Below are 22,818 nucleotides of genomic sequence, written 5' to 3' on the forward strand. Positions count from 1 at the left end.
TGTTACTACCTTGGTGCTCCTCTATTTATTTATTTATTTATTTATTTATTTATTTATTTATTTATTTTTACTATGCTACTCATGGCATCTGAACCTCACCAATTTATAATTTATGATATAAAATGTATGCTTGCATTTTTTTGTAGAAAAATATTTTGTTAAAATAACAGTGTGAACACAAAAAAAATATAAAACATGAGATAATCCTCGTTACTTTTGTATTTATTTTTTAAATTAATGTAGCTAGGAGTAGTGGCTCATGCCTGTAATCCTAGCACTTTGGGAGACCAAGGCAGGAGGATTGCTTGACTCCAGGAATTTAAGATCAGCCTGGGAAACAGGGCAATACCATGTCTCTACAAAAAATACAAAACATTAGCTGGGCCTGGTGGCACACACCTGTAGGTACATGCCTGTACCAGCTACTCAGGAGGCTGAGATGGGAGGATCACCTGAGCTGAGGAGTTCGAGGCTGCAGTGAGCCATGAATGTGCCACTGCACTCCAGCCTGGGTAACAAAGTGAGACCCTGTCTCAAAAAAAAAAAAAAAAAAAAAAAAAAGATAATGTAATGTTAGATCATTTTCTATGATAGCTGGAGATACTAGCTATTCTTATCTGTTGATTCTTTTTGATAAATTTCAGAATTATTTTGTCGAGTTTTCCCAAATTATTTTTTATTGGGATTTTGCTCCGTGCATATTAATTCATTGGTGGGAGAATGACATTATTAAAATAGTCATCTTCTAAAAATATGATACTGCTTTTCTTATACTTTATACTTTTCAGAAAAATCTTCTGGTTTTCTTCATACTGGTGATATATTTTCCCTCAAAGTTCATTAACTTATTCACATCTATTGCTATTGTAAATTAGGATTCCTTTTTGATTACTTATTTCAAACTGAGTATTTTTGGTACCTGTAAATGGTATTTAATTTATACATGAATATTTTATATATACTATATGTATTTTATTTATGTTTTTTCCTTATTTATGTTTATTACCTTATTTCCAAACATTTTACTAAGCTTTTTAGTCTCCCACAAAATGGAAATTTTGTTTATTGTCCATTTGCTTAATCAAAAGTTAGACCGACTTTTGGATTTTGGGGACTCAAGGGAAAGGGTTGGGGGTGGTGAGGAAAAAACTGCAAACTGAGTACAGTGCATAGTACTTGGGTGATGGTGCACCAAAATCTCAGAAATCACCACTACAGAATTTATTCATGTAACCAAACACCACCTGTTCCCCAAAAACCTATGGAAATAAAAAATAAAAATAAAAAAGAGTTATGCCTACTTTTTATGCTATGTTCATTAAAGTTTGAGACTCACTGGAGTTGTGAGCGCTGGGGTTATCACATATAGACAAAGGGCTCTTGCCTGCAGAGTTAGAAGAACAGTAGGAAAACATTCCAGAAGATCTGTAAATCAATTAAGAAATAGTAATTTATGAATCTCTTCATTGATTTGCAGATCAATTAAGAAATACATAATTAAGAAATACATAATTTCTGTATGTATATGTGCATAGAGATTCAAGGGTGTAGAGAGAAGATTTGGTTACAGAAAGTCACCTTAAGAGTATTTAATATGTATTGACATAAACTTTTGAAAAATTTTTAAATTTTTATATATTTTTAATTATTGTTTTAGAGATGGGGTCTCACTATGTTGCCCAGGCTGGTCTTGAACTCCAGGGCTCAAGCAGTCCTCTGACCTTGTCGTCCAAAGTGCTGGGATTACAGGCATGAGCCACTGCGCCTCACCCAAATTCTGAAACTTTTGAAGAGGTTATTGGTATGTTGATGTTTGGGGAATAAATTAGGTATTTAATATTAATTGAATGAATGAATAATTCAATGAATGAATATATGTAGCACTTTGCTATGCCCAGAAGGTACAATGATAAGCGAAAACAGATCTGAGGGAGAAAGAGACATTAAGTAAAGACCAAGGTAAATGCATCATCTGGTCCTGGAGAAAAGAATTTGAGGAGCCCAGAAATTTTGGCAGCCACAGACACCCTCCCCAATGTAGCCTTAACCACCCGGAGGAAATGTAACCCTAATGGACGCTATTCCCTTTGGGGTTTCCCATCCAAGTCCCTGGTTTGTGAAACAAAAGCCAGAAATATTCCTACTGGACACAGTTGTCAAACAGATGAAGACCTGGGTAGGAGAGCACCTACACCACCACTACACCTTCAGTTAGGTGCCTAAACCTTCTATTGCCTAACCAATTTCCTTCCTCACTTGCAAGTTGCTAAATATTCTCAACAACTTTTCAAGGAACCAGCAGAGCCTGAGACCTCAGTCAGGTATCCCTGAACAGCAGGTGATCCTAGCTATTTGTACTGCCCAAAAGCCAAGGATGTCCACTATGTTGCCCATAGCCACTTTCCAAGGTGCCCAAACCACACACTAGAACAGGAGGCAAACTCCCTGATCCATTGCATTTGGGTGGAGCCTCAAGTGTTTAGGACTAAGAACTGCACAAAACTTGCCTGATAATAGTTTGGCGGGAAGGCTGGTTTCCAGAAAAGTGTTACACTATTTTGACTTATAAACACCTTGGTTTCCCAAAGCTTTGGTAGTTTTCTGAATACTTTGGTCTATAATCAGCCAGTCAGTCCCAATCAGGAAAACAAAAAACACTATACATAATTCAAACACAAAGGGATTTAATTCTGGGAAGTGGTTGCAAAGGCATTGGAAGCGCTAAGGGAGAAAGGGAGAGAAAGGAAGGAACACTGCCCAGAGATGAGAGAGCTGCTACCAGTCTTAGGCTGGAGCCCTCTAGCTGCATTTGCTGCTGGAGGTTATGGTGTGGCCAGTGCCTATTCTCCACCTTCACGGAAGAGCATTATGTAGCCACTGAGACACCTCCACCACTGGTGCCAGATCAGAATGGCATCTTTCCTCCCACCAGTAACTCTCATTGGCCAAACTTGACTGGAAGCCAGTTGGTAAAGGATTCTGGGAAATGGAGTATACAGGCTTCCAGGCCCTGCAGTTATAAAACAGAGTGCAGAAAGGGAACGTGACATTGAGCCAAGAAATGTAACTGGCACAATAATATCAATTATGCTGGGTGTGGTGGCTCACGCCTGTAATTCCAGCACTTTGGGAGGCCGAGGCAGGCAGATCACTTAAGGCCGGGAGTTTGAGACCAGCCTGGCCAACATGGTCTCTACCAAAAGTACAAAAATTAGCTGGGCGTGGTAGCGCACGCCTGTAATTCCAGCTACTAGGGAGACTGAGGCAGAATTGCTCAAACCCAGGGAGCGGAGGTTGCAGTGAGCTGAGATCTTGCCACTGCCCAGCCTGGGCAACAGAGCAAGACTCCATCTCAAAAAAAAATATTAAAAGAATGTTAAATAATTTTTAATCAGTTACATTTGATAGGAAATTACTTCTGAATGACTGAACAAATATAAAACATTAATCACTTCCCAATCATTTCTTGGGAAATCTTACTGTTGAGGTTTATTAGGATGCAATAATACACCTACTATGTGCCCACAAAAATTTAAAAAATTTTTTAAAAAGGATGGCAGTAACACAAGACCAAGATAGGTAGTTAAGGATGGATGAGGAAAGGAAAAATGAACAGTGCAAGACAGGTCCAACAGTAGATTTACAGGTAATTAACTTGATAAAAGTCAGCATGGATTTTGAAAAAGACTCCATTTTTTCCAATTAGCATTTTGTCTTCAAAATTGAGGATGGGGGTAGAGGAGCAACAATTGAAACCTTTTCTTTTGTCTAAGTGGCAAGAGCCAATGAGATTCATAAGGAAAAAAAAAACTAGCTTACTAATTATATGTAAAGTCTCCTTTATAATGGAAGAAGAGCAAGTCACCAAAAATACAAAAGCTAGATTAAATTAGCATCCTTCAATGTCTTTAGACAACTGAGTAAAACAGCATAATAGAGTTATGTCGCGAGATTAACTTCCTTTTCATATACCACTCAGGCAGATCCACAAGCATTTGTAAAAGGCTCACATTACCATCATTTGATACCTGATGTGGAATTTTTTTAAGCTTCTTTTTATTTCCTCCACCCTCACTGTGATTCATAAAGTGCTTTGTTAGAGTTCACTGAGGGTTTGTGGCCGGAATTAAATGATTCGAAAATGAGTTAATTCCTATTCTGTTAATTAGCATAAAAAGCATTCAATGAGCAATGCTGAGCAGAAGGATTACACTAATGGTAAACATGCATAAATCATTTCAAAGATTGTTTTGAAAATTCTACTGTATAGTAGAGCACATTTAATTTTAAAAGATCTTATAAACTTAAAACACTAGTTTTTAAAATAAGCTTTTCTCCTTTCCAGGGCATATGTGTATGTGCACAGACATCTTACATCTATGAGTATATTTTGTGAGATACTATTCTGAAATGCTGTTCCAGAGACTTTTTCCAGAATTATGAAACAGTTTAGAATTATAAAAGTTATTTTTTTAAAGCTGTCACTTGCTGTCATCATAAAATGCCTAATATTACTAATGCAAATTAATACTGATATAGGTATTAAAATAAGCTCATCTATACATTTAAATTTTTCACTTGTGATAAAAGGAAGAATATTTCTGTTACATACTTTTCTTAAGTTTGTGCACAATTCTCTCTCAGTTCTCCTGGGTCGGAGGTAGTCAACCCATTTCATAGTTGAACCTTCTAGGAAAACACCCGATATGCAAAAGCAATGGATTGAGTTATATTTGTGAAGCATAAACTTTCCCCTCTCTCCTCTTGGAAGTGATAGGGTAAACATTCAAGACGCATTCATGGAATACTGCAATGGAGACTCCAAATGGGTCATTTCACAGGTGTGGCTGTGCTGATTGTTCAGATATGAAACTTTTCCATACCCATTGTGATAGGCAGAATCATGACCTCCAAAAATGCCCATTCCCTAATCCTCTGGAATCTGTGAAAATGTTCCTTTATATGGCAAAAGGGACTTTGCAAATGGGGTTAAGGTTAAGGATCTTGAAATGGAGAGAGTACGCTGGATTATCCATGTGGGCCCAATCTTACATGATCCTTCAAAGTGGAGGACTTTTCCCAGCTGCAGTCAGAGACAGTGATGTGACTATGGGAGAAGTATCACAGGGAGATGCAATGTTGCTGGCTTTGAAGACAGGGGAAATGGACCATGAATCAAAGAATGCGGGCAACTTCTAGAAGCTGAACAAGGCAAGGAAACCTATTCTTCCTTAGCGCACCGGAAAAGTAATGCAGCCATGTCAACACCTTCATTTTAGATCAGTGAGACCTGTGCCTGACTTCTGACTTAAAGAACTGTAAGATAATAAATTTATGTTATTTTAAACCACTAAGTTTATGGTAATTTGTTACTGCAGCAATAGAAAACTAATACACCCATAAAGTCACTGTACCAACTCCCCCTAGTGCCTCGGCCATCCTGACCCTTCCCTTAGGACCCTCAGTCTAGCATAAAAGGAGTAAACCCTGGCATAGCAGGATTCCAATATTACAGCCAGCTTTAGTTCTGACTGGGCTATGACTAAGCATCACCAGTTGTGAAATATTTTGAGCGTCGCTTGATTACAGGGGGCAAAGTCAGCAACTTTCAAACTTTTTTTTAAACCCTACTCCTCCTACAGTAAAATATACATTTTAATCTCAACCTTGGAATAAGAGGAATATTTCATGAAATAGTACTTACCTACATGCACTGCACAATGATATTTTCAAATTCTACTCTTTTTTTTTTTCTTACAGAGGCCATGCTAATCTTCGCTGTATCATTCCAATTTTAGTATATGTGCCGCCAAAGGGAGCACTTTTTCTATTTTTTAATGTAAATTATAACCCGTTAAACTGATTTTATGATTTACCAGTAGGTTTCTATCCTCAAATGAAAAACACTGACCTAGATCGTGACAAGTCTATGGTCAAGATGTAGAGTGTCTGATACAGAATATTTTCCATTTTATTTTTTACAGAAGCATAAACATTTGTTCAGAATGTAAATTATTTCTATATGTAACCATAATTCATTGTTGTTAAATAGTATTTATTAATGTGCCAAATATGTATTTGCTTTCTCTCAGTGGATATCAAACCCATGACACTTTGGAAATCAAGCCTAATTATCAGAGAGTGGGACCACAGCAGGGAAATGGAATGCTCTAGAAACCATTTTTAAACAAATAGATATAGTCATTGGCTACATGTATTTTATGTTCAGTTTTCTATTACTCAATTTGTTTATTTCTGCTTTTGCTTTTAATATTTCCCTTTTTCTCACTTGCCTTTAAGAAATTACCCATTTTCTAGCCAAGCACAGTGGCTCACGCATGTAATCCCAGCATTTTGGGAGGCCAAGGTGGGTGGATAATTTGAGGTCGGGAGTCCGAGACCAGCCTGGCCAACATGGTGAAACCCCATCTCTACTAAAAATACAAAATTTAACTGGGCATGGTGGCACCCACCTGTAATCCCAGCTACTCGGGAGGCTGAGGCAGAAGAATCGCTTGAATCTGGGAGGTGGAGTTTGCGGTGAGCTGAGATCATGCCATTGCACTCCAGCCTGGGCAACAGAGTGAGACTCCATCTCAAAAAATAAAATTATCCATTTTCTTTTGTAGATTTTTAAAGTTTCATTTATTTCATTTCTTTTTGTTTCTTATTACTATTTATAACTGCAGTATCATTTCAAGAACTTACACTTTGTTTCATTATCCCCTTTGTTTAGTGGTCCTGGATATTTCCCTTACTTTCTTGGGAGTTTATGCATTTAAAATTATGTTTGCTATAATGAAACTAGCTTTTCTGGGTGTTGGTAACAAAAGGGTTTTAAGCTTATGCTATATAATAGTTAGCTTTCAGTAGGTTATGTTGCAGAACAACAATGACAAAAAAACAAAATCACAGTGACTTGACAACAACAAAGGTTAATTACTCATCCACTATACATGGTGGTTATAGCTCTGTTCTAGGATCTTTATTCCAGGAGCAACCTCGACCCAGGACACACATACCTCACGTCTGAATCACCAGATGTCTCTTAAAACTTCTGCTTAGATATCACTTCTGCACACATTCCATAAGCAAAGCAAGTCATAAGGTTAATGTTGATGAAAATGGATAAACATAATCCTTTCATAGGGAGGACAGCAAATAATAGGGAAAAATAACATACTCTATCCCATGTTATCCCCCATAATGCTGTAACCAGAAAGGATTATCCTCACATCTCTGTCAAATCAAAATTCTGTTGTTGGATTATATTTGAGATTTACCATTATAGCATTTATGTGTTCATTTGTAAATGTATCTTTAATCATGGTATAATGCTGCTTGTCTTCCTAAATGCTTTTGCTATAAAATCAACTGTGCTTATCATGTTTTTATAGACCACACCAGGCTATGGCTACTGTAAGTTATAATAACATTAAGGGGACAGTATTTTTCTAGTTTCACCTATACCCACAGCAATGCAAAGCCTTGTCTTTCCCTCAAAATTAACTACACGTGCTTCTGCAAGGAGTGCCCTGGTGCCCAGGATTCTTCTTGGTACATATCCAGACTGGGGCCCTAGTCCCTTAAGACCACAGCAGTGTTCCCTGTCACCTCCAGACCTCTACAGAACAGTGTTCCTTTGTACATCTCACTTTTAGAGACTCCAGGGATTTCACGCTTTCTAAAGTAATAGCTATCTCTCCTTAGGGATTTGGCCCAAGGCCCTAGTTGCTAGGACACAGTTGGATAAAAAATATGATAAATATACATTGCACCATACTGAAAATTACCTCTGACAACCAAATTTTATATTTGAATATACCCATTACCCTCTCCCTCTTCCTCCCTCCTCTGCTTTTGCTTTTCATGCTCATAGATCCTCTAATAACCAGTCCCACCCAGGAACTTCTGTGGAAACTGATAAAATTTAAACTCCAGGCATAATGAATTGTAAGTAATTCCCTTTCTTTATTAAAATTTTCTTATCGTAAAACATTTTATCACAATAATTACATACATGGGAAAAAAAACAATAATGTAACAGGGCTTGTGATGAAAAATAAAAAAGGTGTTCTACTGCCCCACCCTCTCTCACCCCTCATTGAACTTCTCAGAGGAAACCACTTTTAACTGTTGCTATCTCATGGCTTTCTTTTTCTCATTTTTATTGTTTGTTTGTTTTGTTTTTTGTTTTTTAAACAGACGGATTCTTGCTGTGTTGCCCAGGTTGGAGTGCAGTGGCCATTCACAGGCACCATCATAGCTCACTGCAGCCTTGAACTCCTGGACTGAAGCTATCCTCCTGCCTCAGGCTTCCAAGTAGTTGGGACTACAAGTATGTGCCATCAGACCCTCCTACCAAGGCTTTTTAATGGTTACTTCTCTAATTCTAAACAATGGGCCTTTACTACTATTTCTTGATTTACTGGTAAACACTGTAGTAGATGAGGTTAATTCCCATCTTTTCATGTTTTCCCTCTTCCTCCTGCTATCTGTGCTTATACTGTTACTTTGACATTACAAAGGTTAACATTTTCTCTGTTTTGTGTTTAGGCTACTGCTAAAAATTGAAAACCACTAATAATCATTGACACATTTTAACTATGTAAATATTATTGACAGAAAAATTAGATACTAGGATTTTATTCTCCTCTTCACAGGGAGTCTATAGGTACTCTAAAAGGCTATTCAAGTTTAAGATTACAGAGTTTTAAATTTACAAGAAAAAAACAAACCACTCCATCAAAAAGTGGGCAAAGGATGAACAGACACTTCTCAAAAGGAGACATTTATGCGGCCAACAAGCATACGAAAAAAAACTCATCATCACTGATCACTAGAGAAATGCAAATCAAAACCACAATGAGATACCGTCTCACACCAGTCAGAATGGTGATTTTTAAAAATTTTTATTTATTTATTTTTTTGAGACACAGTCTCCCTTAGTCACCCAGGCTGGAGTACAATGGCGCAATCTTGGTTCACTGCAAACTCCACCTCCTGGGCTCAAGTCATTCTCCTGCCTCAGCCTCCCAAGTAGCTGGGATTACAGGTGCCTGCCACCATGCCTGGCTAATTTTTGTATTTTTAGTACAGACGTGGTTTCACCATGTTGGCCAGGCTGGTCTTGAACTCCTGACCTCAGGTGATCTGCTTGCCTCAGCCTCCCAAAGTGCTGAGATTACAGGCATGAGCCACCGCACCTGGCCAGAATGGCGATTATTAAAAAGTCAAGAAACAACAGATGCTGGCAAGGCTGTGGAGAAATGGGAATGCTTTTACATTGTTGGTGGGAATGTAAATTAGTTCAAACATTGTGGAAGACAGTATGGCGATTCCTCAAGGATCTAGAACCAGAAATACCATTTGACCCAGCAATCCGGTTACTGGCACCCGCCACCACGCCCAGCTAATTTTCTGTATTTTTATTAGAGATGGGCTTTTACCATGTTAGCCAGGCTGGTCTCGAACTCCTGACCTCAGGTGATCTGCCCACCTCGGCCTCCCAAAGTCCTAGGATTACAGGTGTGAGCCACCATGCTCGGTAACATGGCAATTTTAGATATTGCCATGTTGCTACCACACGAAAAAGGTGATACTAATTTACATTACCACTATCAGTTCATATGACTCCATATTTTCTCAATTATCTTAAATTTAGATTCCTTATTTTTGCCTTAAATCTACCAGCACCTTCTATTTTTCCAGCTCACTCTAACTATTCCTTGACTCCCACAGTTTTTCCACTCCTGAAACCTATAGGCCATTACCGCCTTTTCACTGCCCATCACTCCCTGTTAAGTTCACTCTTTCCTACTTCTCCAGCTTGTATTTCATGGTCCATCATTATAATTACTTTTTGCATAAACTCTTAAATATCTTTTCTGTCTTTCCCTTCACTGTGCTTTATGGCCAAACTCCAGGCCCAGTTAAATCCAGCTCTCTTCCTGTGTCACACCCAGCAATTAAATGTGACTAGAGAAAGACAACCAACCATGCAGAAAATACTGCAAATTCATGGCTCCACTTTCAAATGAGTCTTAATAGATTCCTGTACATTCCCTAGCCCGTCTACTCTCCAACTCTCCCAAAGGGCTATTTCATTCCTTTTCCCTCTTCAACTCTCCATCATCTGATCCCTCTGCTGATGACTTTGCTTCCTACTTCATTGAGAAAATTTCCATAGCTACCAGCGTCAGTGCCCACATATTCTGCCTTCTCTCCTGTTACTGTGGATACACTGTCCATCCTCCTGTCTAAAGACACACTCTACAGTTGTGCACTGAATTCCATCCTCTTTCACACTCTATTTTTTTTTTTTTTTTTTTTTTGAGACAGAGTCTTGCTTTGTTACCCAGGCTGGAGTGCAGGCTGGAGTGCGATCTTGGCTCACTGCAACCTCTACCTCCTGGGTTCAAATGATTCTCCTGCCCCAGCCTCCTGAGTGAGTAGCTGGGATCACAGGCGTGTGCCACCATGCCCAGCTAATTTTTGTATTTTTAGTAGAGATGAGATTTTGCCATGTTGGCCAGGTTGGTCTCGAATTCCTGACCTCAGGTGATCTGCCTGCCGCGGCCTCCCAAAGTGCTGGGATTACAGGCATGAGCCACCGTGCCTGGCCCTCTTTCACATTCTCAAGGCCCTCTCTCCAGCAATTATTCTCTCACCTGCACCATCAATGTTTTCTTCCTACTGAATCATTCCTGTTAGTATGAAACATGCTCTAATACTCCCTTTTAGAAAAAAAAACTATCCATTGTTCCACATCCCTTCTAGCCAATGTCCCACTTGTCATCTCCCCTTATGTGAAAAAACGTGTCTATATTTACTGTTTCTTCTATATTTCTCCCCTTATGTGAAAAAATTTGTCTATATTTACTGTTTCCACTTCATCTCCTTCTATTCTCTCCTGACCCCATTTCAATCAGGCATTTACCTCCTCCATTCCACAAAAGCAGCTTTAGTCAAGGTACCCAGTGACCTCCCTGTTGTCATATCCAAAGATCAAGCCTCAGTCATCCTCTTACATGTAACCCATTTGCAGTGTTTGACACAGTTGATCATGTTCTCCTTGAAACACTTTATTCCCACCTCTGTTTAAATGTCACTTTCTCATAGAGGACTTTCCTGAACTCTCTGGGTTAAATAGCCAACCAAATAGTCCCTTTTACTTTACCTCCCTACTCTGTAGTATTAATAACCACCTGACATATTTTATATTAGTTTATAGACTGTCCCTTATAATTCAGTCTTAATTTGAACAAAACAACTGTAAAATGGCATCTTTGAAAGAATTAGTAATATTTGGGTTGGGCTTGGTGGCTCACACCTATAATCCCAGTGCTTTGGGAGGCTGAGGCAGGCGGATCACCTGAGGTCAGGAGTTTGAGACCAGGGTAGCCAGCATGGTGAAACCCCATCTCTACTAAAAATACAAAAATTAGCTGGATGTGGTGGTGTGTGCCTGTAATCCCAGCAACTTGGGAGGCTGAAGCACGAGAATCACTTGAACCTGGAGACAGAGGTTGCAGTGAGCCAAGATGGCACCACTGCACTCCAGCCTGGGTGATAGATGGAGACTGCATCTCAAAAAAAAAAAAAAAAGAAGAAAAGAATTGGTAATATTTGAATACAAACCAAGTATTAGATGATATTAATTACATTAATTTTGGTAGGTATGGCATTTATGTGAAAAATAAAAGTTCTTATCAGTTAGAGATGCGAAATGCCGTATCTATGAGTGAATTGATACAATATCTGAAATTTTCTTTAAATTACTCAAGAGTGAGTTCAAGATTTTTGGCTCGAACAATTAGAGAGTGGAACTATTATTTGCAAAACATCTGGGAAAAAATAATGGGTTTGATTGGAACATGCTAAGTTTAAGATGTATATAGATACTCAAGTAGAGATATTGAGTAAGCATTTGGATACACCAGCCTGGATTTCATGGATGAGATCAATATCTGTAATTCATGAAGTATACCTGATACAAAAAGCCACGAGACTGGATGAGGATGAGAACATTTTAAAAATGAAAGTAGATTAAAAAAAAAAAGAGGTCTGAGGACTAAGCCTACTAAACCACTCCAAAATTCAGAGGCCAGACATGGGGAGCAGTCACTGGAGAAGATGAGGAAGAAGTGGCCAGTGAAGTAGGAAAAAACAAGTATGGCAGCCTGAGAGCCAAGCAAAGAAAGTGCCCCCACCTAGGGTTCCAGAAATGGTGGTATAATTAAAGGTTAACGAGTTAGTATAACACAGTTCTTTATTTCTCTATGTCAAAATATAGAACAACGGAAGATAATTGATATAAAATGCCAGACCTTTTATAGTAATGATATTTTAGAATTCTATAAATAAAATTCCATTATTATGCAAATTATGGTTTGAATAATAGCAAAGTGTCACTAATCTCAGGATACATTATTTTTTTCTTTTTGAGATAGGGTCTCCGTCTGTCACCTAGGCTGGAATGCAGTGGTACGATCATAGCTCACTGTAGCCTCAATCTCAGGCTCAAGCAATCCTTCCACCTCACCCTGGGATCATAGCTGTGTGCCACCACGGCCAGCTAATTTTTTTGTATTTTTAATACAGACAGGGTTTTGACACATTGCCTACCCAGGCTGGTCTCGAACTCCTGTGCTCAAGCAATCAGCCCACCACGGCCTCCCAAAGTGCTAGGACTACAGGCATGAGCCACCACACCTGGCCTACTCTCAGGATTTAATTGTTTTATATTATTGTATTGGATATTATTGTTTTCTGTGGGGAACACTTCTTGGCTGCAATGAACTGCCTCTCCTAAAGTTATACCCTTACCAGGGGTGGCCTATGTCAAATGACTGGCTGAGGGTAGGAATACATAGCCTGGACCCCTTGCCTTACTTTGGGACAATCCTGAAGGGCCATCCCCACTCCATAACTCCCCATAGGAAAACTGAGGCCATAGCTGAAACCTCACTGGGGTCACTTTCCTTTTTTTTTTTTTTTTTTGAGATGGAACTTCACTCTTGTTGCCCAGGCTGGAGTGCAATGGTGCAATCTCGGCTCACTGTAACCTCTGCCTCCTGGGTTCAAGTGATTCTCCTGCCTCAGCCTCCCAAGTAGCTGGGATTACACGCATACGCCACCATCCCCAGCTAATTTTGTATTTTTAGTGGAGATGTGGTTTCACCATGTTGGCCAGGATGGTCTTGAACTCCTGACCTCAGGTGATCCACCCACCTCAGCCTCCCAAAGTGCTGGGATTACAGGTGTGAGCCGCCACACCTGGCCTTGGGGTCACTTTCTTCAGTGTTCAGTCCCACCTTCCTTACTTCCTCACGGTGGTCTCGCTGCAATAAACTTCTGCATTCAACTCTCCACCCAGAATTTGTATCTAGGAATCCCAGCCTAAAACAGTATTCTACCAGGGGATACTGTCATCCAATACAATCATGTTATTTACAAAATAATTCTAGAATTTAGTATCTATTGAAAAAACCAGGTCATTTGTCCTGTAGAATTTCCCACTTCCTAGATTTGGCTGATTATGTCCTTGTGTGCATTCTTTATCTGATACTTTCTGTAAGCTGGTAGAAGTTCTAGAGGCTTGATTAGATTCACCTCCACCCATTTAAGCCTGGCTTTCCAAAATTCTTTTTTTTTTTTTTTTTTTTTGAGACGGAGTCTCGCTCTGTCGCCCAGGCTGGAGTGCAGTGGCCGGATCTCAGCTCACTGCAAGCTCCGCCTCCCGGGTTTGCGCCATTCTCCTGCCTCAGCCTCCCGAGTAGCTGGGACTACAGGCGCCCGCCACCTCGCCCGGCTAGTTTTTTTGTATTTTTAGTAGAGACGGGGTTTCACCATGTTAGCCAGGATGGTCTCGATCTCCTGACCTTGTGATCCGCCCGTCTCGGCCTCCCAAAGTGCTGGGATTACAGGCTTGAGCCACCGCGCCCGGCCCAAAATTCTTTTTTACTTCTCTTTTTCAACCTTGTGAAATTTAAGAGGAGGAAAATTCAAAGCTCACCAGGATCAGGGGAGATCACTTATGATCACATGTGCTTCTCACTGCCTTTCTCCCTCCCACAACTTGGTATCTGCAATCAAAAGGCCTTCCGGATACACACATACTGCTAGAAACAAATGACTGGAGAATGTGTTCCTCTGTTTACAGCCTTAAACACTAAATACCTTTTTCCCAATGCAGAGTATGATTTATCTTGTTCTCATCTAGGAAGGGAACCAAAGACAGCAGCACCATCTCTGGATTATTTGCATGTAGATTTCCATGTTGTTACTAATTTTAAAAGCCATCCTGGCTTTCTTCTGTCAAATGGTTTGATTGTGGATCACATTCTTTCACCGACAGCTGGTGTATTCTAAATCAATTAATCAACATGCATTTATCAAGCACCTGCTGTGTGATCAGCGTCATTCTTGGAGAATTCGTGCTGATTAAATTCTCTGTAAAACAATTAGAAAGCTGTATCTTGTTTTTGCTCTGCCCCCATCCCCAACCCCAATTCACACAAATGCATTTCAAGACCAAATAAATGCTCTTTTTGTATCAGTTTACTCTTGAATTATCTACACTGTGTTCCATTTTGTTCACAGTCGATAACACCCTGGACAATTAAGATTTTCTAAAGTAGTCAAAGCAGTTTTGCATACACATCTGCCTAATTATGTTATTTTATGTATCTCCTTTTAAGAAAACTTTGTTGCTAAGATTTATTTATTTATTTAAATTAGTACCATTGCAAGTAACAGAAACCAGCTTGAGCTGGCTCAAGGGAGAAAATAATTTATTGGAAATTATTGGCTCTCTCACAGAATCCAAAGAACTGAACAAGCCATGAAGGGTGGGAGCTAAGGAAGCTCTGGGGACCCTGGCAACAGCTGCTCATGAACCTTCCCTTGTAATTCTGCCACAAACATGACTCAGCGCCAAACTTCTCTAATCTCTCTGTATCTCAGCTCAAAATTCAAAATCCTGGGAAGAGGAATCTGATTGGATCAGGCTGCTGTCACTCCAATCAGGTATGCCCTGGAGGTAGCATCAGGTGCTTTATATCCCATACCGCCCAATACAGAAGTTCCCAGCCACATAATGGCTATGGAGCACTTGAAATGTCACTGAGGAACTGAATTTTTTATTTTATTTAATTTTTATTGATTTAAATTTTAAAACTGAAGCAATGTTAATTTTTTTTCCATCACACACAGCTTTATTATTTTGGTAGAACTACATTTCATTTTAATTACTATTAGCATTACTATTACTAGAAAAATTTAAAGTACATGTGTGGCACATATTTTATTTCTACTGAACAGTGTTGCTTTTACCAAAGATTTGTTTCTGGGGACCAGGGGCAGTTGGGGGCAGTTGTGAGAGACTGGGTGAAAGTTCTGAGCAGAAGACACCTTCAAAGGCATCAAACACACAGAACACAATGACAAATATAGAGATTTCTGGGACAACATAATGTAATCAGTGTATAATTGGATACATCTCTTCAGCATTATTTGGTACATTCCAGTATTTATTATATCATTAAGGACTATGAAAAGCTGTTATGTCAGACTTCAGTGTGTAATGCTACAGATATTCATCCTGTAGTATTTCTTGACAAAGCTCTTGTCCTTGGGGAGCTGAAAATCGGGTAGGAGGAGAGAGACAATAAATGGATAAACAAAGATATAATGCCCAGGTATTAAGAGATGCTCTGAAAAAAAGAAGAAAACAATAGATATGGAGAAAGGGAATGACAGAGATGCTGTTTATCTGGATGATTAGTGAAGACCTGATCAGGTGACATTAAGTAGAGCTTGGAATAAAGGGAAAGAACAAGTCATGTGACTCAGAAAAAGCCGTTCTCCAGGTAGATGGAATTAGTGTATGTCAGGATTCTCAAGGTTTTGTGGCTAAAGCCCAGAGAGAAAAGGGGGAAAAGGTAGAAAATGAAGTCAGAACAGGTAGCCTGAAGCCAGGTCATTCAGAGCCCTCAAGACAAGGTCAATAGGGGAAGTCCTTGCAGTATTGAGAGCAGAGAATGATGCGATCAGTTACATTTTAAGCTATGATTCCATGAATCATACAGGTAAGACTTGAAATTATTTATTTATTATTTTACCTAACAGCAATAATTTAAGCATTTTCATTTTTAATTTAATTTTCCCCATTTTATGTAAAAAATTATCAAAACTCTTACCTTATTTTCTCACTGTATTTCTTATGAAAAATCTAAATGAATTATGAAAAAAGTTAATACAAATTTATGAAAAATCCAGAGCTATTTTCCTTCTGAATTAATTTGAATCCTGATAATTTTCTATGCCCCTTACCTAAATAAAATGTTCATACAATTGAATTGTAGGACACAATGATTTACCTCAGGGAATCAATTTTATGTATGATAGAAGTCTTTGTAATGGTTAAGAGTTCTCTCAAAATTTCTTGAATGCAAATCTTGAAAAACAATAATTCACTCAACTGCCTAACAAAGAGTCATAGAACTTAAAGACAATCACAAGGGGAGCATGAATGCAGAGACATAAATTCCTAAAGCTTGCTAAGCCTGTGCATAAATAATCTATATACAAGATGTATATACATAGTAACTGCCAATTACACATAATAGCTCTCATTTTTAAAACATTTTCTATTTGTCATTTACCTGTGACTGTCTGTATTGGTTTACTGGGGTTGCCATAACAAAACACCACAGACTGGATGCCTTAAACAACAGAAATTTATTTTCTCACAGTTCCGGAGGCTAGAAGTCTGAGATCAAGGTGTCAGCAGGGTTTGTTTCTTCCCACTCTCCTTGGCTTGCGTTTGGCCACCTTCTCACTGTGACCTCACATAGCCTTTCCTCTGTATTCTTATCTACTGGCTACTCTCTTTGTGTCCACATTTCCACTTCTTTATAAGGACATCAGTTGTATCCTAACTGATGTACCCTAACTATCTCGTTTTAACTGAATCACCTCTTTCAAGACTCTTCCATCTCCAAATACAGTCATATTCTAAGGTACTGTGGGTTAGGATTTCAAATATAGGTGGGGCGGGGGAACATAATTCAGCCCATAACACTGTCACTTACTTTTTGTTTGTTTGTTAAGAGACAGGGTCTTGCTATGTTGCCCAGGCTGGACTCAAACCCCTGGGCTCAACTAATCCTCCTGCCTCAGTCTCTGGGATAGCTGGGACTACAGGTGCACACCACCATGGCCAGCTTTACTTTTTATGAAGATAAAAAGTTGCACAAAATAGTGTCCCTAAAGAGGTGACAATGTGATAAGTGCTTTCATAGAAATTAATTGGTAAAATTAATTGGTTGAGTATGTTAGGAACATACAGGACAGACAGCAGATACTACTCTCATATTGGAGCTGGGAAAAATCAAAGAGCTTCCCAGAGGAAGTGATATTTGAAAAGTCTTCAGAGGACAATGAGACCTTGCTTACTTTGTGCCAGCAACCATGGTAGCTGTGCCTAAAATATAAAGTCATCAGTTAACAATTCAAGATATTATACACGAGCAAGTGATTAGAATGTAATAAGGTGCTATGTAAACATTTTATTTTCTCTTTTTATTTATTAGGTAAATTACTATATTCCTTATTCCTCCAGAAAATAAATTTCTAAATGAAGAGTTAAATATATAATATCTTCATTTGTCTTCTTTATATTCTAATGCTTGGCAAAATATTTTGTTGTTCCTTGTTGCATTCTTCCTCTGTCTTTGCCTTCTGTGGGTTTTACAAAATAACTTAGGTAACACAATTTTTTTTTTTTTTTTCTGGGAGAGAGTGAGCGCATGCTTTCTACAAGAATTTTGCATGTCATCCTATGATTGATGATAGCTCCTGAAGATACCAGCTAACTGTGGCAGGAACTAGATTGGAATATATACTTAGCTAAGCTCTGTATTTCTCTTGTATTGAATAAGTCCTTGAATTGACTTCAAGTGGAATTCTTTATAGCTCTTTTGTTTTAATGCCTAAAATACTGGTCTCTTAAAATGAAAGTTATATGTAGATTTTTTTAAAGAGCCTTGAATATAAGATAGCTTCCACCAGTCTGAAAATGTCTTTATTTAAAATTGCAAAGTATAATAACTTTTACTTTCCCCCAGATTACTCCAAATATGACTCCTAGAAAGAGATTTTGGGTTTTGTTGGCAAGTGTCCTTTTCCCCCTGCAGAAGCTGGTTGAAAAAGAATCTGTTTCTGTGGTCTTTTGCAGTTTGAGTCTGTGGCTCAGACTGCAATAATTAGATTAGTTTTATAACGTATTAATAAGCTATATATTCACACTATCTTTTATAGCATGACATAAGAACAAAATTCTAACTCTGCTAATTACATTAGAAAGAATGAGCTTGTTTTCCACTCAAAGTAAAAATACTTTAAGCTTCTTATACTTCTCTCAGCTCTTACTGCTGTGAAAACTACATCCTGTAGAGAATGTACGAAACTATATATAGCTAGAATGTGCCAAACAAATAATAGAGGCTCTTCCCTGAGGAGCTTATAATCACAGAACAAGTGGCATCTTGACAACTTGTGTTGTTTTTGCTAATGAATAGTTTATCTTAAATATTAAAATGCCATATTCTTCGTAATTGTCATAGCTTAACAGGGAACAACTTGAAAAATTAATTTGTTTTAAAATTTAGCTCACTAAATACAATGTGCTATCTTGGAAAGGATCCTGGAATTTTAAAAAAATTGTGGAAAACTGCTGAAATCATACAGTCTGGAGTTTAGTTAATAGTCATGTACCAATATTAATTTCCTGGTTTTCACAAATATATCCTGGCTAGATAAGATGTTAACATTAGGGGACACTGGATGGAGGATATGCAGAGACGCTCTGTACTATCTTTACAACTTTCTGTAAATCTAAAATTGTTCTGAAGTAAAACGTTTATTTTTAAAAACTCAAAAAAAATTTAACAGCATGTTGAAGTTATATTTTCCAGTCTATCTCCATGAATAAGTGGGCTAGGCTCACTGTAACAGGGATCTGGATTGAACATGGGGCTATGAAGAAAAACAAGACAGAGAACCAAGATGCAAAAGAGTCTCTGGGTGAGGAAGTTCAAAGCTGGCTGAAAGCTCTTGACTGGGGAGGAAATCTTCTGATACTATAAACCTAAAAATGAGGTTTTTTAGGTCAAAAGTAGATACTGGCCGGGCATGGCTCACGCCTGTAATCCCAACACTTTGGGAGGCTGAGACGGGCAGATCACTTGAGGTCAGGAGTTGGAGACCAGCCTGGCCAACATGTGAAACTCCATCTCTACTGAAAATACAAAAATTAGCTGGGCATGGTGGTGTACGCCTGTAATCCCAGCTACTTGGGAGGCTGAGGCATGAGAATCACCTGAACCTGGGAGGCTGAGGTTGCAGTGAGCCAAGATCACGCCATTACACTCCAGCCTGAGCGACAGAGCGGGACTCTGTCTCAAAACAAAACAAAACATCAAACATATTGTTATGAAAACAAAACATATATGTAAATGAAAATGATGGATATAGCACTAAACAAGCCACATTCTAAAAGTACTTTTGAAATTTAGACTCTACATGTTAAACATTTGGAAGCTGTTGTTGAAAGAAAAGCTAAAGAAGTTGATGAATATTTACAGGATTGGCTCCTGCATTTCTGATAGTGTGAAGATAGGGTGACAAAGTCTTCTGCTGTTTTCCTTTTTCTCTGGCTCCGACTCTTTCTCATTTTATTTGAGATCACCTTGTAATTTTTTTTTTTTTTTTTTTTTTTTTTTTTAGACAGGGTCTAATTCTGACGCCCAGGCTGGAGTGCAGTAACATGATCTTGGCTCACTGCACCCACTGCCTTCCGGGTTCAAGTGATTCTCCTGTCTCAGCCTCCTGAGTAGCTGGGACTGCAGGCACCCGCCACTACCTGGCTAATTTTTGTATTTTCTGGTAGAGATGAGGTTTCACCATGTTGGCCAGGCTGGTCTTGAACTCCTAAACTCAAGTGATCTGTCCGCCTCAGCATTCCAAAATGCTGGGATTACAGCCGTGAGCCACTGTGCCCAGCCTCCCCTTGTAATTTCTTCTTCTTCTTTTTTTTTTTTTTTTTTTTTTTTTTTTGGGACAGAGTCTCGCTCTGTCGCCCAGGCTGGAGTGCAGTGGGGCGATCTTGGCTCAGTGCAAGCTCCGCCTCCCGGGTTCAAGCGATTCTCCTGCCTCGGCCTCCGGAGTAGCTGGAACTACAGGCGCCCGCTACCACTCTCGGCTAATTTTTTTGTTTGTTTGTTTTGGTTTTTTTTTTTTTTTTGGCAGAGACGGGGTTTCACCACGTTAGCCAGGATGGTCTCGATCTCCTGACCTCGTGATCCTTCCACCTCGGCCTCCCAAGGTGCTGGGATTACAGGCGTGAGCCACTGCGCCCGGCCCTTGTAATTTTTAAAGATTAAGATGTGATCCTAATAATCTTTTCTACTCATGTATTTACAGTTTTAGCTTTAAAGATTTTTACGGCCGGGCACGGTGGCTCATGTTTATAACCCCAGCACTTTGGGATGCCGAGGCAGGGGGATCTCTTGAGCCCAGAAGTTTGAAATCAGCCTGGGCAAGATGGAGAGACCCCATCTCCAGTATCTACTCTTAGCTGGTACTGTGAGGCTGAGGTAGGGGGGTTGCTTCAGCCTGGAAGGTGGGGGTTGCCGTGAGCTGAGCTTGCGCCACTGCACTCCAGCCTGGGTTACAGAGCAAGACCCTGTCTCAATAAATAAATAAACAAATAAATACTTTTATGTGAAACACTAATTTTTTTTTCTTTAAAATAGGATGGTGGCTCATGCCTGTAATCCCAGCACTTTGGGAGTCTGAGGCAGGCAGATCACCTGAGGTCAGGAGTTTGAGACCAGCCTGACCAACATGGAGAAACCTCATCTCTACTAAAAATACAAAATTACCTGGTCGTGGTGGTGTATGCCTGTAATCACAGCTACTTGGGAGGCTGAAGCAGGAGAATCGCTTGAACTCGTGAGGTGGAGGTTGTGGTGAGTCAAGATCGTGCCATTGCATTCCAGCCTGGGCAACAAGAACAAAACTCCATCTCAAAAAAAAAAAAAATTATATATATATATATATAGAGAGAGAGAGAGAGAGAGGCTGGGCACGGTGGCTCACGTGCACTACATGCTCACTATAGAAGGCTAGTTCAAGACTAGCCTGGCCGAGGTGAAAGCCCGTCTCTAATAAAGATACAAAAAAATTAGCTGGGTGTGGTGGCACGCACCTGTAATCCCAGCTACTCAGGAGGCTGGGGCAGGAGAATTGCTTGAACCCAGGAGGCGGAGGTTGCAGTGAGTGAAGATCATGCTATTGCACTCCAGCCTGTGTGACAGGGCGAGATTCTGTCTCAAAATAATAAATAAATAAATAAATAAATAAATAAAACCATTTTAAAAGATTATAGATTTTCATGCCAGTGGAAAGGAAGGAAGGAAGGGAGTAAGGGAGGGTTAAACTATAGCTTGTAGTCTACTTCAGAATGTATTCCCACTCTTTCTTTCTTTCTCCAATAAATTCCACTCCCTCAGAAATGGGCACATGACTCAGGCTCAGTCAAACACAGTGCCCCATTTCTCTGAAAACATTGCCAAACAGGATGATGCAAACATGGAGATACTGAGAGGAAGCCCTGCTAAGCTAGGAGGAGGAAGGGACAAGTTTGAATCCAAGTTCACTTGTCTGAAAGCAGAAATGCAACAGCATGTGGGAAGGCCTGTTCTGCCTTTAGCCAGCAATCCAGAACCACTGGGGGTCAAACAATAATTATTCTTGCTGACTTGAAAAAGCTGAACTGTGTCCTCCAACATGAAACTAACATAAAGGAGAGAGGCAGGAAATGCACTAGGGACTTGATAAGAGCCTACATATTAGGGAATCCCATTTCCCTCATCCCTCTCTCTCAAGCAACTCTGTTATTCCCTGCCAACCATAATTAAAATTCATACCTGTGGCAAAACACTATCCACCGGGATACACCAGAGGCAGGTTAGTCATTATGGGGAACTATAGGATGGGCACATTGAGAGCCTACAGGATGGGCAAAGCTGAGATGTGTTGAGAGACAGAAACTGCAAAGGCATGGTAAGATTTCTGGTATTAGTGCCTAGGCTATGGAATCCCCTTGTATAAAATTGGCAAAAAGTCAGCTGAGGTCGGAAGGGAGTTGTATAGCCTGAAAACCCACCTTGGAAATAAGCCTATCATTGTTAAAAGCCTAAGACAATATACCCAGTCTCTATAATCACGCCAACAAGAAGTTGGTGGCTAAAGGGGTGCAGTCCTGGAATAGGATAGGTGAGGGAGACTTGTTCCTCACATGTACAGATCCAGGGCAGCAAGAACTTATTTCACTGCCTGGAAAGCAAATTTAGATGACATTTGCATTGTAGGACCATGGCCCACAGTTCCTAGACTTTCAGTCACTGTGCTCTCTCTCTTTCTGTCTTTTTTTTTTGGAGCTGGCGTCTAGCTCTGTCACCCAGGCAGGAGTGTAGTGACACGATCTCGACTCACTGCAATCTCTGCCTCCTGGCTTCAAGCAATTTTTCTGCCTCAACTTCCCAGGTAGCTGTTACTATAGGCATATGCCACGCTGGCTAATTTTTGTCTTTTTAGTAGAGACAGAGTTTCACCATGTTGGCTAGGCTGATCTCAAACTCCTGACCTCAGGTGATCCGTCTGCCTTGGCCTCCCAAAATACTGCGATTATTAGATGTAAGCCACCTCACCTGGCCTCTTTTTTTTTTTGGACATGATCTCACTCTATTT

At 39.6% G+C, this 22,818-nt stretch overlaps 1 long non-coding RNA gene and 1 other non-coding gene across 2 annotated transcripts in view; one reads left to right on the forward strand and one right to left on the reverse strand.

Moving 5' to 3' along the window:
- LOC135966915 (uncharacterized) overlaps positions 1-22,818 on the forward strand; it is an 87,277-nt gene that overhangs the window by 13,326 nt on the left and 51,133 nt on the right. The window contains exon 2 of the long non-coding RNA XR_010580637.1: positions 8,206-8,338. This is a non-coding gene — a long non-coding RNA (uncharacterized lncRNA). The remainder of the gene's footprint in view (positions 1-8,205; positions 8,339-22,818) is intronic.
- On the reverse strand, positions 5,720-5,822 carry LOC123568476 (U6 spliceosomal RNA). Its single transcript, XR_006691851.2, has one exon. It is a non-coding gene; the product is annotated as a U6 spliceosomal RNA (small nuclear RNA).

Source organism: Macaca fascicularis, chromosome 13 (genome assembly GCF_037993035.2).
Source record: "Macaca fascicularis isolate 582-1 chromosome 13, T2T-MFA8v1.1".
Lineage (NCBI taxonomy): Eukaryota > Metazoa > Chordata > Mammalia > Primates > Cercopithecidae > Macaca > Macaca fascicularis.